Source organism: Bubalus bubalis, chromosome 2 (genome assembly GCF_019923935.1).
Source record: "Bubalus bubalis isolate 160015118507 breed Murrah chromosome 2, NDDB_SH_1, whole genome shotgun sequence".
Taxonomy (NCBI): domain Eukaryota; kingdom Metazoa; phylum Chordata; class Mammalia; order Artiodactyla; family Bovidae; genus Bubalus; species Bubalus bubalis.
In genome coordinates, this window is record NC_059158.1 from 560,725 (window position 1) to 576,889 (window position 16,165).

Below are 16,165 nucleotides of genomic sequence, written 5' to 3' on the forward strand. Positions count from 1 at the left end.
GACCCGGAAGAAGGTGCCAGACAGCCGTGGACGCCCTCCTCCGCCTCCCCCCCCGAGACCCCAAGGCTCCCCCAGGTGCCCCCGGTGGCCTGCACGCAGCACCACAGGGGCCTGGCTCCCCCGAGTGTCTGCGGTGTCGCCTGCAGACACCAAAATAGCAAGATCCCCCCCTGCCCTCCTGCCCTCGCACAAAAGAAAGAAAACATCCTTGCCCCTGGATCTCTTCCAGCTTTCCAAAATAGTTAAACTTCCCTCACGTTCAAAGAGACCGTCCCGGGAGCCTGCGGGTAGCTGCGGCCGTGACCGACCTGCCCTCCAGACCCTGCGATGATACGGCCGGTGGCCGCAGGCTGAGGAGCACGTCTCCTGCACTGCTTCCTGTTATCTGGCCGCGGAGGCTGGGGCCTGTGGGTCCAGGGGCGGGGAGGGGCCGCAGCTGAGGCCAGAGGGGCGTCCAGGGTCAGCAGCCCCCAGGGGGGCTCAGCGCGTCTCCTGGGCAGCCTCTTGTGCTGCCCTGCCCGGCGCCCTCTCACGTCTGGGGCTTCAGCCGCATCTCCCTGCTTCCTTGTCCTGGGCCTCAGACAGGTTGATAAACACCAGGAAGCAGAAGCCTCCTTAGGCGTGGGAGTGTACAAGATGTAGAAAGACGAAGACCTTGGGAGACTGCTGTTCCCTGTAGTGGGTGCGGACTGAGGGAGCCTGTGGGGTGCTGGCAGCGTCCTGGTGAGAAGGTGGGGTGCGGTGGGCTTGGGCAGAGGGCAACGCAGTCTGATTCACATTCTGACCCATGTGCTTTTGAGACAGCAGCCCCTCCCTGGAGGTGAGGTCACTCCCGGGTGAGCCCCAGCCCGGCCTGGCACGGACCCCTGTGCACTTTCTCGGTCTTTAATGTTTTACATTTGCCCCCAGTTTAAACAATTCTTCACAGCCTCTGCCCTCTTCCCACTCAAGGAGGCAAGCCTCAGTTTCAGCGGCTGCCCACAGGGGTTGGCTTGACTCCTGCCTTAGAAGCAGCTGTAAAAGTGCAATGCCTCCTATTGCAGTCAGACACCCACCGAAGCGCCAAAGAAGTAATGCTTTCGAACTGTGGTGCTGGAGAAGACTCTTGAGAATCTTGGACAGCAAGATCCAACCGGTCCATCCTAAAGGAAATCAGTCCTGAATATTCATTGGAAGGACAGATGCTTAAGCTGCAGTACTTCTGCCACCTGATGCAAAGAGCTGACTCATTTGAAAAGACCCTGATGGGGGGAAAGATTGAAGGCGGAGGAGAAGGGGATGACAGAGGATGAGATGGTTGGATGGCATCACCAACTTGATGGACATGAGTTTAAGTAAACTCTGGGAGACGGTGAAGGACAGGGAAGCCTGGTGTGCTGCAGTCCATGGGGTCGCAAAGAGTCGGACACGACTGAGCAACTGAATAAGAACAACATCCCCACTCCAGCCAGAACTTTCCTCTCTACTCTGGCTCAGGAGCTCACAGTGTTTTGTTGAGTTTGGTTTTGATTTCTGATCATAAAGAGCAGAAGAAAGATGGAAAATAAGTGATGGAATGTATAGGGGGGAAAATGAGAGCAGACGGAAGAGAAAAGCAAAGATTATGAAGATAATATAGGAGGAATAATGGCAGGAGGCGGAAAGCCCCGGAAGAAGGCGTACAGGAGACTCAGCAGATGTTTCCGAGGACCTGGGAGGCTCAGTGTAGAGTGTGGGGTGAGGATGTGACGGTGAAACATTAACAACCACAGAACCCCCGAAGCCACACCGGGCGTGAACACCGCTCTTCAGGGTCTGTCCTCAGCGCCGCTCAGTCTCGGCATTTGGGCCCCCTCGGCCCGAGATTCTCCGAGGTGGGGACCACCCTGCCCTGCGGGGGGCTGAGCGGAACCCTCCCCTCCTCCCACTGAGACAACCCTGACGGTGTCAGTCAACCACCAACACCGCTCCTGCACGGCCCGGCGAGGCTGGCAGGCCTGCGGGGTGTGGCGTGGGTGAGCGGTTATCCTATGGACTGCATTTTAATGTGCCTTTGACGGTCTCCTTCCCCCCATGCCCACCCCCCGCTGCGCATCCTCTGTTCCCGCAGCTGGAGGAGGCCTTCCGGTCAAACTCGCTGCCTTTGACAGTCCGTCCTTTGATCCCACAGATGAGGTGCTGTCTTGCCCTGTGTGGGGGCTCTGGCTCTGTGGTCTCCCTGGGAGCCCAGGTTGCAAAACCCAGGTGTACACACGGACTCAGACAATAGGAAGACTCATTAGCAGCCCTTTGAAGAGCCTCCGCCCCTGCCCTCTCCTCCCGGCTCCATCCACTGGGATCTGGCAGCAAGCCTGCCCTGTGTTAGCGGGAGGGGAAGGGCCCGTCTGTGCCAGCCTTCATTTCAACACTGGGTCCAGAAGTCAAGTCAAAGTCCTCACTCGGGTCACTGAGGAGGTCACGGCCGGATCTGAAGCAGGGGCCCCATGGTGCTGGGCGCCCTCACCTGGTACTGGGGACACAGCCCACCGTTGCCCTCTTGGGGACAGGAGATGCCCTGACACAGGGCTAACACAAAGGGTTAACTCCCCGAACGCAGGGACCCACGTCACAGGGGCCCCAGGGGCAGGCCTCCTCCAGACCCCAGGACAGCATGCCCAGTGCCACGTGACGTGGCCTCTCCTCTGTGAGTAGGTGTGGCTGTTGTTACCAGTGACCAGAGCTGTACAGCCGAGGAGCTTTCAAAAACATAAGGAAGCAAAACAAAAGAAAATCAGACACCAGCCCCCTGTTATGTAGAGATGCAGATCGCCAAGGTTTTGTCTGTGTTCATCCAGCTTTGTTCTTTGCAAAGATGTACATCTTTTAAGGAAACAGCATTGACTACCTTGCCTTAATAATGTCCCAAGAGTCGCTGTACAAGGGAACATGCCACTCCGTGTGCGTGGCTGGGTTTCTGAGAGACGGCCCTCAGAGCCCGTGTGCTTACACTTGCTAGAAGAATGTGGACGCCTGGCTTCTGCACTCAGAGGTTCACTAGTTTTTCCTAACTGGTCGTGAGCGGGGCCTGGAAATCTGAGTATTTGAAAGCTCCCCTAAACCACCGCATTGCACAGCCCCTCTGAGCCCCTGCTCCAGGGCCTTGCAACCAGCAGCCTCTTTCACAGGTGGTACCCACATCCCGCCCCGGGAGGAATTCCACCCAGGAGGAGCCACTCAGAATTAGCAGCCAGGGCCACTGGGTTCCTTCTGCAGCGTTGATGCGCAGGCCCATGGGGAAGCAGCAATTTGAAGAATTAAAGCAGGCTGCCGCACCTTGGCCTGGCCCCCGTCTGCACGTCCCCCGGGAGGAGGCGGCCTCGGGGTCGGGCCAGCAGGTGGGAAGCAGAGAGCGGGAGATGGGGGTCTGTGCTGCCGTCCGCTGCCCCGAGAACCAAGTCCATGGGATGTGCCAGCTGCTTGTCCTCCCAAGGAGGATGCGGGACACGGGACGCGGGGCACCACTGCTCCTCTCCGAGTGCCACTTGTGGTCAGAAAACACGGGTTCCACAAGACTGCCGCATCTTCCGTGGTTTGCTTTTGTTGTTTTGATAAACAAGATGGGGGTTTCCGTCGTGTGCTTTCTTTCCTTTTATGACTTGAGGGCCCATGGCCCTGGTGCCTGACAGCTCAGAAGGCGCTGCAGGGTCCCGCCCGCCCCTGCCGGTCGCAGGCCCCCACAGGCAGCCCCGAGGACCGAAGCCAGGGCTTCCTCGCCACCCTCTGCCCCTGTGTCTCCTCGAGGTTCCCGTCCTCACGGGAAGGGGCTGTGGGTGAGACCCTCAGGGCCGGGGCCCTCACCGTGGTGCAGGCAGAGCCCAGAGTGACGGCTGTATGCACAGCCTCTCCGTGCACATAAAGGACGTGGTGTGTCCCCCTGAGCCGTCCAGCAGTGGACGAGTGGGAGCCAAGACTAAAGACCTTTGAAACCTGGTGGCTGCTGGGGAGAAGCGAGGTGGGATGGCCAGCAGGGAGTGAGGCGGGGTGGACGCTGTGGGGACTGAGGCGGTGTGGACGCCGTGGGGAGTGAGGCGGTGTGGACGCCGTGGGGAGTGAGGCCAGGTTGATTCACAACAGAGATGGGTGGAGACCACCCAAGACCCCAGCAGCAGATTGTGGACAGACAGAAGGTGGTCTGTCCACATAACAGGGCACCATCCAGCCTCACAGAGGAAGGGGTCCTGACGGAAGCTACAGAAGGACAAGCCCGGAGGACACGATGCCCAGTGAACCAAGCTGTCATACGAGGACGAAGACGGTGACTTCGCTGGAGGCTTCTGGCGGAGTCAGATTCAGAGGCAGAGCAAGGGGGTGGGGGCCAGCGGCCAGGACGGGGGTGCCATCAGTGTTTCCTGGGGACCGTGTTTCAGTTTTGCAAGATGAGGAATTCCAGGGCTGGATGCTGGGGACGGCTGCACGGCGTGCTGAGCGTCATGTTCATTGTGTGTATTTCACCACAACTGAAAAAATAAAAATAAACGCCTCCTTTTGTGACTCATCACAGAAAACGCAGTCTCCTCACTTCCGCACAGAACTGCTTCCATTGCTGTGAGGGTTCAAAGGAGCAGAGGCCGGCAGAGCAGAGGAGAGGGCAGAGCTGAGAGCCCAGACCACCCATAAGAGAAAGAAAGGTGTTTTCCTCCCAGTGCCTTGGCAGGGGTGTGGGGGGGTACACTGGTTTCTCTCCGTTTCCTGTTCAGTTTTCCCATTTCACTACTCAGGAGAGACACACTTTCTTCTTTTCTTTATCCCTTGAGATGCAGAAAGGGCTAAAGAGAAAGAGGTTCCATGTCGCCTCTGGAAGGCGGTGGGGCTGCAGAGCTGAGAAGGATTCCTGCTTACCCGGCCCTGTGAACCCCGAGCCGCCTCCCACACGGTGCTGTCCCACACATCACTCAGGTGGCTTAAACATGGGTGGAAACAGGACTTGGAATTAAGGAAAGAAGTTATTGCTAAGACCTTCAACTCAAAGAGAAGTTATAAATTTTCCTTTCCATTGGAAATTTAGCAAATTGTGTCTTATTTTTAAGCTTGAGGACTTGAAAGTCTCTCTCCTTGTTTTATTTTCTTCAGCCTGCATCTGGCTCTGGGGCCGATGGGGTGGCACTCAGAGGCCCCTCGCGCTTCCTCGAGGCTCTCAGGTTCCCCGGTGACGGGGCTGCCTCTTCTCCGCCAAGGCCTCCCACCTGCAGGAGAACCAGCTCTGCGGGGCTGTCTCCAGACCAAGTGTGTCCTTCTCCCATGTGCTGTTCAGAGTGATGAAGTACGAGGAGGATGCCCCGATTTAATGGGAATGATCTGACTTAGGAGATGAGCACAGGGATTTGGCTAGGAACCGGCATGAGGCTGCACCCGCAGAATCAGCAGAGGGTGGCCCCCCGTGGTTCCAGCGCAGGCTCCGAGTCGCCCGCCCTTGGGAGCCTGACCTCCCCCTGCACCGTCTCAGGCCTGAGCCACCGCCTGGCAGCTCCCAGGGAGCTCCGTGTAGACGCAGAGAGCAGATTAACACGCTTTCTGTGCTGGTGAATCGGTGTCAGTCGTAGTTCAGGGCAAGCCAGGGCTGCAGGAACAGTGTAAAGTCACACAGGGTGTGAACCAGGTTCAGAACAATAGAGAGAGGCCGTGTGTTTTCATATCGGTGATTAATACGGAAAGCGCACCCTCTGTTTATGCTGGGGCCGTGCCAGCCAGGGCAGCGTGTGGGTGTGCGAGGCCCTTTGTAGTGGGAGCGGGCAGGGAGGGTGAGCTTGCGGGGCCCCGTGAGAACTCCAAGACCCGTGAGCACAGTTGTGCCACGTGGGGGTTGGCGGCCTGGGGTCACAGGGGAGACAGACCACCCTGGGGACCCTGGGGTCACAAAGCCCCGCCGGGCACCATCCTCCAGCCCTTTCCTCTCGGGAGCCTCTAAAGGAAGATGGTCATGGCTGGGGACCAGCATGCGGTCAGGAACCCCTGCGGGCCAGGCCCCCACGCTCCACACCCAGCCTGTGCGTCTCCATCTCCAAGTGCAGGTTTTCTCGCTCCATCACAAAACCAGTGCCTCCAGGGCCCGCGGAAAGAGGCCGATGTGGCTGGAGGTGATCAGAAAGTGGGCCACCCCTCCCAGAACCACCCTCTGCCCCCTCCGTCCATGCGCTTCACGTGGACCCCTGCAGCCTGGGGCCCTGGGACAGCTGGGAGCCCCCGTCCCGGAAGCCCCCGTCCCTGTCTGGTGTCGGCAACGTGCGTGCTTTGTCCTGTGCGACGCATGCCGTGAGCTGACTGTGGTTTCCGGCTGCAGCTGCTGCCCTGGAGGGTCCCTGGGCAGAGTCAGACCAAGGATGGGCTGGGGCGGGGGGGGGCACAGGAAGCAATGGAGCACAGAGGTCTCCCAGGAAAGGAGAAGACCTGAAAACAGGCTCACAGCGAGGCTGGGATCAACACGGGCGTGACTCCCGCAGAGGGGGCCCCGGAGGCTGTGGGTGGAGCCCGAGAGAGGAGCTGGAGACGCAGGCCGATAGAGTGAGAAGGAATCGCTGGGTACGACTGTGCAAACAGCCTTGAGAACTGCACGCGTTCAAGGCGTCTGTGAAGAGGAAACAGACAGAGAGGCAGGACGACAGTCCTAAACTCCCAGCCCCCGTGCCCCACTTGCTGCTGCGCTGGGCCTGGGGGCGTCACCGCGGTCACACCGTTAGGCAAGGCGCTGAGGCCCGCCTCAGGCCCCCCTTGGAGGCGCCGCTAGAGTCTGGCTCCAAGGTGTCCTCTTACGCCCTTTGCTGTCATGCTGGTCTGGGGGAGAAGACCATCTCTAAGTCGAGGCGTGGCCAGAACCCCTGGGCTGGGCAGCCGGGGGATTCCAGAGTCCAGGGGCGATGCTCACATCTGCCCTGAGTGGACAGTGATGACCAGAAACACAGAGTCTGGTCACACAGTGTCTGCTCACCTGTTGATTCACCAGGGAGCATCCCTGGAGGTCTGCTCAACAGCCCACAAGCGTCGGTCACCATTCTTGTCCTCAAGGAAATGGGGAGATGAGACTGTGCTGGACATGGGAGCAGACGATGACTGCATGGGCTCAGGCCATGCAGCAGGTGGCCGGGAACCCCAGCCCCTTTCACACACTAGGCTGAGGGAGCTACCCGTCCAACTTCATGCAGAGAAAGCAGACTCCTACTCAGAGGAGTCACGTTCTTACACCACCACCCCCCAACCCCCGGAGGAGCCGGGAGCCAGGGCAGGGGGCGGACCCTCAGTCCCGTCCCCATCCTGGAGGACGTGAGGCCAGAGCACCCCGGGCCTCACGTCAGCGGGAGGACAGCAGCTGCAGGGCAACAGGGAGTCTGGAGCAAGCACGGCGCTCCCAAGGCGGCTCTTCACGCCTCCGGTCTGCCGTGTCCCTGCCGGGCAGGCAGTTCCGAGGGGACAAGTGGCCTAGACCTGCCAGCCCAACAGAGACCTGGCTCCTTCCAGGGCTGCTTCGGGCTAGCCTGTCACCGTAAAACCGGATGCACCAGTGCAAGTCCAGGGAGAAGCCTTCAGCATTCAGCTAGCAGAGCCCTTCCTCCCGGTGCCCAGAGAAAGCCCACAGCCCTGAGCCCCGAGTCCTGTCCTGGCAGAGGCCCAGCCCCCGTCATGGGCATGTGGATCGGGCGGCCCTGGGACGCCGTTCCCGGGAGGCGGGTTCATCAGGACGCACCCAGGCCTCCCTCTGCAGACTGTCCTTCTCGGGGTCTCCACCTTTGTGCCTATGCAGCCTGATGAAACGGGTTCCCGGGCCCCACTCCACTCGGGTTTATCCCTACTCTGGCAGACTCAGGGGGTGCTCAAGGTGGCCCCCCAGGACCTCGCCAGCTGTGCACTGGGCATCCCACACCCTGGGCAGCCCTGGTCCCAAGGTCACCTCCTCGTGCAGTTGGTGACACTGAGAAATCAAGTCTCCAACATCCAGTGGGCAGTGGGCAGCAGCCTGGGCTCCAGAAAGCACAAGGCTCCGGGCAAAAATAACCAGACCCTGAGCCAGGAAACATCTGCTGCCCCATCCCTGCTGAGGGCACAGGGCCCTGGGCTCTGCAGGAACAGCTGCCTGGGTCCTGAGGACGTCCCTCCCCAGGCACTCGCCCTCCAGACCCCAGGAGCCGAGAAGCCCCTTCCCCGTAACATTTCTGTTTCTTCCTCTAACGGGGCGAAGGAAGCCCAGGCAGACAGATGTGCCTGGGTCCACGCTCACGGTCAGAGCTGCCGCTGGCCACTCTCTGGGTCCAGCCCAGTGCATCTATGAGCGGTGTGGACGGGCACCTCGGGATCCCGGGGGGCTGGGCTCTTTCCTCTCAGGAAGCGACATGAGCTGGGCCTGGAGAGGAAGGGTGTCGATGGCCCAGGATCCGGGCAGCATCTCAGGGGCAGATGACCTGCACACAGCCCGCTCTAGTGACCACTGTGCTCGGAGGAGGCAGAGACTGTGCCGTCCCCTGGGGCTCCTGGGGAGCCTCCAGCTTCAGGCAAGGGAGGGTATGGAGCAGGTGTGGTGGGAGCTGCCCTGGAAGCCACGGCAGACCTTCCTAGTCAGAGCAGACCCGGCAAAATGGCACTTTGGGGCACTCGCCCCCACCAGGCTTCCCAAGGGAGGACACAGCACCCTGGCAGAGGGCATTCTGGGGTCCCCCTGGGGGTGGGACACCGGACCCCCATAGACAGACTCACCATCCAGTCGCTGGGGAGGCTGGGGCCAAAGTGAGGGACAGGCCTAGGCCACTGAGGAGCCTCTAACCACCCTCTCCTGCTCATTCCGTAAATGCCGAGTCAGAGCCCACTAAGTGCCAGTCAGCGTCCTTGGCCCCGAGAAGACTGGTGTGTGTGCTCAGTCATGTCCGACTCTTTGTGACCCCATGGACTGCAGCCCGCCAGGCTCCTCTGTCCATGGGATTCTCTAGGTAACAATGCTGGAGTGGGTTACCATTTCCTTCTCCAGGTATCTTCCCAATCCAGGTGTCAAACTGGTATCTCCAACAATGCAGGTTGATTCTTTACCACTGAGCCACCTGGGAAGATGCCCACTTCCAAAAAAAGACAAGTCCTGTGTCTCCATCCCAACCACAGGGATTCCATGGAGAAGTAAGGACATTTTCTTATAAAACCAGGTCTCAGGTGGTGCCCGCCGCATCTGGTGAAATCAGCGGTAGAGGCTGTGACTCCACATCCCCTCCAGGCCTGGAGTTGCCTTCAGGGCAGGTGGGTGAGCTGTTTAGGGCAGCCCCTGAGTTCTAAAACCCAGGATGGGGGTCCTGTGAGCTCCAGTCTCCTGCCAGGTGGGCAGACCTCAGGCCTGGTCCCCCGGAATCCAAGTCCTCGCAGGCCTGGCCTCTGGGAAGCAGAGAAGGAGCTGCTCTGGCTGGGGGGCAGTTGAGGGGAGACACTCACAGCCACATTCATGAGGTTCAAGCTGGGAACAGCTAGGGTGACCCGCCGTTCTGGCTTGGCCCTGACGTGGGGCTTTTGGTGCCAAGACTGGGATGGTCCCAGGCACACAGGACAGAGGGTCACCTCGGAGGGCGAGGCCACGCAGATGGAGTGTTCCTTTCTGGTGGAGACGTGATTATGGTAATGTTTAAACCTACACGATAGGAATAGGCACATTATCCTCAATCAATCAAAGCCCCACCCTGCAGCTCTGTGACTCAGTGACAGAGCAGGGGGACCCGAGTGAGCTGGACCCAGAGGCGCCATGCCCCACACACCAGGCGGGACGGCACCCAGCACGTGGGCCCAAGAGGCCCTCCCCTGTGAATGGAACCAGGGACCCAGTGTTGCCCGGGCTCTGATGTGACCAGCTCACTACTCGTTACCTGGACACCTGCGTCTGAGAATGGTCAGGGTCTCAGCACGGCTCCTACCATCCTCACCGCCGCTGGAAGCTGGTGGGTGCTGGCTCAAGACTGGCCAATTCACTTCCCCAGTGACGTGTGGCCACAGACAATGCTTCTTGGTTGTGTGCAGGTGCTGGTTAGTAAAGACTCGTTAGTGGCTCCCTGGGTGCAGGGAGGTGAGATGAGATGCTTTTCCAGGGATGGTGGGCCCCAGGAGCCACCACACGAAGCTGGTCTGCAGGGAACAGGGAAACCATGGTCACCTCCTGCCTGATGAGAGACTAGAGTCCGGGGCAGGAGGGAGGGCGAGGCGGGGTCTCAGAGGTCCCCTCACCCCCATGCCTGCCCTGCACACACATCCAGGGGGTTTCACCCCTCAAACCAGACAAACTCTGACAAGGGAACGCCCGCTCCACAGAGGAGCAACTTGGATGTCGGTCGATATGTCCCCAGAGCTTTGTGGAGCGTCTGTCATCAATTGCTCTCCCAAGGCTGTGACATGACGGTGGTGGCGGCTCCTTGGCTGCCCCCATTCGGAGGACGGGTGGGTCAGTCTCCACAGCTCTCCACCTCCCCCCATTCGGAGGACGGGCGTGTCAGTCTCCGTGTCTCTCCACCTCCCTTCTCCCAGAACCCTGCACAACGTGGTGTGAATGCTAGTGGTTGAGTTGCTAAGTCATGTCCGACTCTTTGTGACTCCAAGGACTGTAACCCCCCAGGCTCCTCTGTCCTTGGGATTCTTCAGGCGGGAATACTGGAGGGGGTTGCCATTTCCTTCTCCAGGGTGTGAGCACTACATCAACTTCCAAGCACATCACCTACCAGACTAACACCACGTATGCAGGTCATCACCTGGGGTTGAACTTCAGAATCATTTAGGCACCGTTTCTTACTCCTGTATACCCTTGGTTCACATCACTGCATGAGCACATTTGTGTAAGAGTCAGATATGTCCCTGTGAGCTTGGGAGATTCTCCAGGGCAGGACCACCCAGCCCCTCCTGCTTGTCTGTGTCCGGGAGACCTGGCCTCTGATGCTCATGGCCCAGAAGGTCATCAGGTGGCATCTAGGCTTGGAGGAGAGCAGAGCATTTCGGCGACTAGTTCAGCAGGTGGGTCACCAGGAAGACAGGGCCTTCTGCTAGACGTGGAGTCCGGTCCAGCCACCCACCCGCACAAGCTCTGAGAGCCCCAGGGAAAGAGCAACAATGGACTCAGTGCTGAGGCAGGTGCTAGATGGAGGCTGGGCCTCCACAGCCTCTCCCGTCCTGGCTCCAGAGCCTCCAGGAGGCTGAGAGATCTGGCTGGGGGGTATAGCCCACAGGAAGAGGAAGACACCCCTGAACTTCCACTCTCCTGGGCCAGGAGTTGGCCAGACCCAGCTCTGCAATGGCTGCTCTGTAGAGTTTCCATGGGAACGGCCTCGCTGTGTGTCTGTCTTGTCTGTGGAAGCTTAGCTGTGTCAGAGGGGTGAGCAGCCTGGACAGAGAAAAGTCGTAATGTTGGATGGTTTGGGACCTGCAACCTGTGCTGGGTCAGAGCACCAGGAAGCCCATGAGGGTTCTGGAATTTTCTTCATGACCAAGGCTGCTTCAGGCTGGACGTTGGCGGGAGTGGCCAGAGGGAAGTTAAGAAAATGTTATCAGAGCCATTCCCTTGATCAACACTGACGGCTTCATAGATAAGCTGCGAGTTTGCTCCCAGTCTCTCTTGGCGTCACGTGCCTTCCTGGGGCAGGTGTGGCCTCTGCTCAACTCTGCCACAGTGGCCGAGGCCACGGAGGGGTGGCCGCCCCAGCCAGGGACCAGCTCCCCACCGACTCATGGCCCTGTTCTCTGCTCTGCTCCAGATGTAAAACCAACGCGCCACGAGAGTCACCCTCCTCCAAGGGGTTCTCAGTCATACTAACGCTCCTGGAAGCTCTGCAAAGGTGGTTACGGTTCCCCTTCCAAAGGGCAGGCTCTGAGCAGGAAGTCAGGTTGTAAGCAAATCCGAATCAGGGCTGATAGTGGAGCAGCGAGAGCACAGCAAGAAGGAAGGCTCTGCTCTCAGCCTTGGGAGGAGGCTTCTTCAAGTGTTCGGGGCGCATTTCACCCAAACTAAAAATGTTCCAACAAGACAACGGCGCGACCGCAAGGACCACTTATTAACACGTCTGGGGAGGGAAGGAGGACCTGCTGACAGCTGAAGGGGGGTTGGCAGACACACCGGGGACTTCCCCAAGGTCTGCCTCTCCTGTGTCTCTCGGGGCTGCAGCCGCAGCTCCCGCTGGCAGGCACACAGGACAGAGGCTGTGGAGAGCGACGGCCCCGTGGAAAGAGAAACTGGGTTCTGGGCAACCTTCGGGGGAATGAGTGCAGTGGAGGCAGTGAGGTGGCCCCAAGGGTGGGGGCTGTGTCACTCAGTGTGAAGGAGTCTTGGAGGCAGGAGGACCCAGGGTCTGGGCAGGAGCTCAACGCTCCTCTGGGGCAGCGACCAGCCGCCCGCCAGCATCCAGGCCTCTGCCTCCCACCCAGGCCCGGGGCTGCGACCTCTCCCGGGAAGCTGCCCAGCCTGGCTGCTGGGCCGTGAAGGGTCCTGCCTTCGGTTTCCATTTCAGACTTTTCACGCTGTGAAACTCTCCCAGGTACCGCGATCTCAAGGACCAGGGGAAAGGGAACCGAGCAAAAGGGTACACGGAACAATATTTGCCTCCACTATCGTAGAGGTTACCTGGCCGAGCCTTGGACAGTTGATCACTCAAGCGCTTACTCCCTTTGTTGTTGTTGTTGTTAAATAGCAGATACCAGTGTAAACCGGTTTAGAGAAAGAGTTTGCACAAGAACAGCTCTGCCATTTGCACACTCTGAGCAAGAGACCCCCTGCTCCCCAGCCCGAGCTCAGGGGGTCAGGAGGGTAAGGCCAGGTGAGCCCCCGGCACCTGGCACCACCCAGCACAGGGCACCCCCGACCTCCAGGGGTGCAGGCGGCTGTGCGCATCACTGCACGGCTGGGATGCAGACGATGCAGCAGGTACAGCTGCCCCGCACCCCGAGGAGACGCTCTGAAGGCAGAGCCGAGATCTCTGGACACCTGTCCTCTGTTGCTCCCACTGTGCCCTTCTGGACTTGAGCTGAAACATTTCACATTCAGACTTGGAGAGAGTTCAAGTCTTTTCCGAAATGTGACTGTTTCTGACACAGATACTTTAAAACCAAGGGGGTCCAAGCTGATTAAAGTTAGAACAAATTGGGCCTTTGGAAAGTTCATGTCATCAGCCAAGGAAGGAGATTAATCTGATTGAATAATGAGTTTCATCTGGATTTGCTTCACCATCTGGTACAAATGTTTTCCAAACCGTGCAGGGTGAGCGTGGGGCTTCGTGGAGGGAGTATCGGCTATTACAACAAAAGTGGCATGTTCTCATCCTTCCAGAAAAGGTGAGCACGTGGAGACGTGACAGAGCCAGACTCAGAGCCGGGTGCCTCCGAGCAGTCAATGCCCCACATCAACCGACACTCGTTTAGCGAGCACTTATTCTCTGAAACCGTCAACACACAACTTCCGGTAGAGTGTTAGACCGGGGAGTGAACCTGGAGATCACTGGCTCCAGCCCACCAAGGTGGCAGGTCAGAGAAATGCAGCGGCGGGAGCCAGGGTCCCGGGTCCTGCCCCTGTCCTGGGTCCTGCCCACGGGGCCCGTCATTGTGCAGGCGGCACCTGAGGCCAGGAGGGAACCGGAGGCCCCGGCTCCAGCTCCAGGTTCCTCCTATGTCACGTGTGGCTCTCTCTTTATTTTGGCTTCCCAGGTGGCACTAGCAGTAACGAACCTGCCTGCCAACACAGGAGACACAAGAGACGTGGGTTCAATCACTTGGGAAGATCCCCTGGAGGAGGTCATGGCAACCCCCTCCAGTGTTCTTGCCTGGAGAGTACCACGGACAGAGGAGCCTAGCGGGCTGCAGTCCATGGGGTTGCAAAGAGTCAGGCACGACAGAAGTGACTTAGCACACACGCTGCTCTGTTTTACTTTGGTTCATTTTGTTGTGTTTCGTGCACTTTTTCTTTTCGTGTTTTGCTTTAGTGCATGTCCCAAAACAGCATCATAGTAAATCTTCTCAAGGTGGATAGTACTCTCTCATGGGAACAATGATAAACCGAGGGTAGTGTTTCCAATCAGGAGTGTAGCATCGGGCAGTCGTACACATGAACAACAGCACTCATAAGGCAAAGATTAAACAACCGCAACCTGTAAAGCAATTTTCTTCTCTGCAAGCCCAGTGACCTCACCTGTACAGCAGGTTGGTGGTGGGGTCGTGGGCTGACACTGACGGGTTGGTGGGGATGGAGTTAACACAGCTCTGGGCAGCACCCTCGCGGGGCGCGGACGCCCCTGATGCCCTGCAGTTGTCTGCAGGCGTGCGGCACACTGCTGGACGTGATCCTCACGGCAGTGATGGAAGCGGGCGCCATCAGCACTCCTGTTTCAAAAGGGAGAAAGTACGGGCCTATGGACGCAATCGAGCTGTCCAAGGCACGGGGCCAGCGAGCGTCCCTACTGGCATTTCAGCCCAGACATGTGACTTTAGAGTCTAAAGGCTTCAGTCCTGTTCTACAGGCACAGGCAACACGAAGAATAACGTGACTATTATCATTCCGTCTAAACAGAGTTGTCCTCTGTATCACACAGAGCCACACTTGTGCTGTGAATGTCGTTTCAAAAAGACCCCGCGACTGTAAAGTGAGTGAATCAAAATATAAACCTACGGACCGTGGTGCTGGCCCCTAATGAATAAGAGATACAAGCCCAGTCACTCAGGAGCACTTTTTATTATTATCATAAGTGTGGTCCAACAAGTGTGAGCCCAGGTTTCCTTTTTCCTGAATACATTTTGACTTGATGTAAATCATCTGAAATTATTGTGAGGGGTTGGTGTCCCACACCTGCCACTCTTGTGAAGGCACCTGAGCAGGTTTGCTGTGAAAGGCTTGTTTTCTTTTTAATTAGGAAAGATGTGAGGGGTCCTGAAGAGGACAGAGAATAAGTAACATCCTCACTTCCCCACCCAGCCTCTCAGACCCCAGGGCTGGATAAATGTCAGCACTGTGTCTTTCAAACTTTTAGAAAACTAGTGATAGAGGGGAAGTCCCCCACCCTGACCATGGTGGCCCCAGACGTTAACAGCTCAGCCGGCACGCTGTGCCCCTGAAGCCCGAAACACACAGACGAGCACGTCCTCTTCACTTCTATGTCCTGCGACGCGCGGCCCGAGGGCCCAGCCACGACAGGAGGAGGCAGAGGGCACAGACCGCGCTTTCCCACCTGGCTGCGGACGTGGCTTTGCCGCCGTCGGCTCCTCGTGGGCAGGGTGTTTGCAGAAGCACGTGGCTTGTGTGACCACAGACCGTCCGCCCTTGGGGCTGCGGCCGTGTGGTCTCTGTCGGCCGTGTCCCGGGTGCTGGGCTGGATCGGGTTCTCCACCTGGGGATGCAAAGTCCCCAGAAGCAGTGGGCACCGTCAGCGCCTGCTCCAGGCGCTGACGCCACCTCGGGACTGTGTGTTTCCCTGCTGTTTAGCAACTTTACCTGATGTCAAGCTCCGTGTTTGGGAATCTGCCTGGGCCACCTCCTTGGGGTGCAGGCCCCTGGCAGGGATTACCGGGGGAGATGCAGGGTGGGCTCTGCCCCTCTCTGGGGTGGGGGAACACAGCTCCTCCATTGTTCCTGCTCTTTGGGATCCATCCTTCCCAGACCCAAGAGGGGAGCTTGCAGTTTGAGCCCCTCAGTTACTCCAGGAACCCAAGCGCCCGCCCAGGACCCTGGATGCCCCATCCCCGATCCACAGCCCACTCCTCTGACCCCTAGAAGCACCCCAGCCTTTCTCGCAAGCTCAGATCCACATTTAAGAGAACGTTTGCTAACATTTCCCCAGCACTTTGAGATATCTGCAGTTGGATGGGTTTCAGGTTCTTTATCCACCACATTTCTGAAACCAGGCACTCACTCCCGAGGGCCAGGAATGACTCAGCTCTCCTCACCTTCAGCCGCCTTCTCTCTAAAATACACACAACGGTTGGTTCAACCCATCTAAACGCCAATCGTGGCTGCCGTCGGAGCACATCCACGTGTGTGGTGGGAAAGCCCTGCAGGGCCGCTGGCCGGGAGGGCCCCCAGGACCCTGCAGGGGCTCAGGAGCGGGGCCTTGGTCTTCCGGGGACAGGCAGAGCACAGGCCTGGGCACTGCCGCTAAGCCCAGCGGCCCTGGCACCACCGCCTGCAGATTTACAGCCCTTTTAGACCAGGGCCAACCCAGCACCTTCCGTTAGG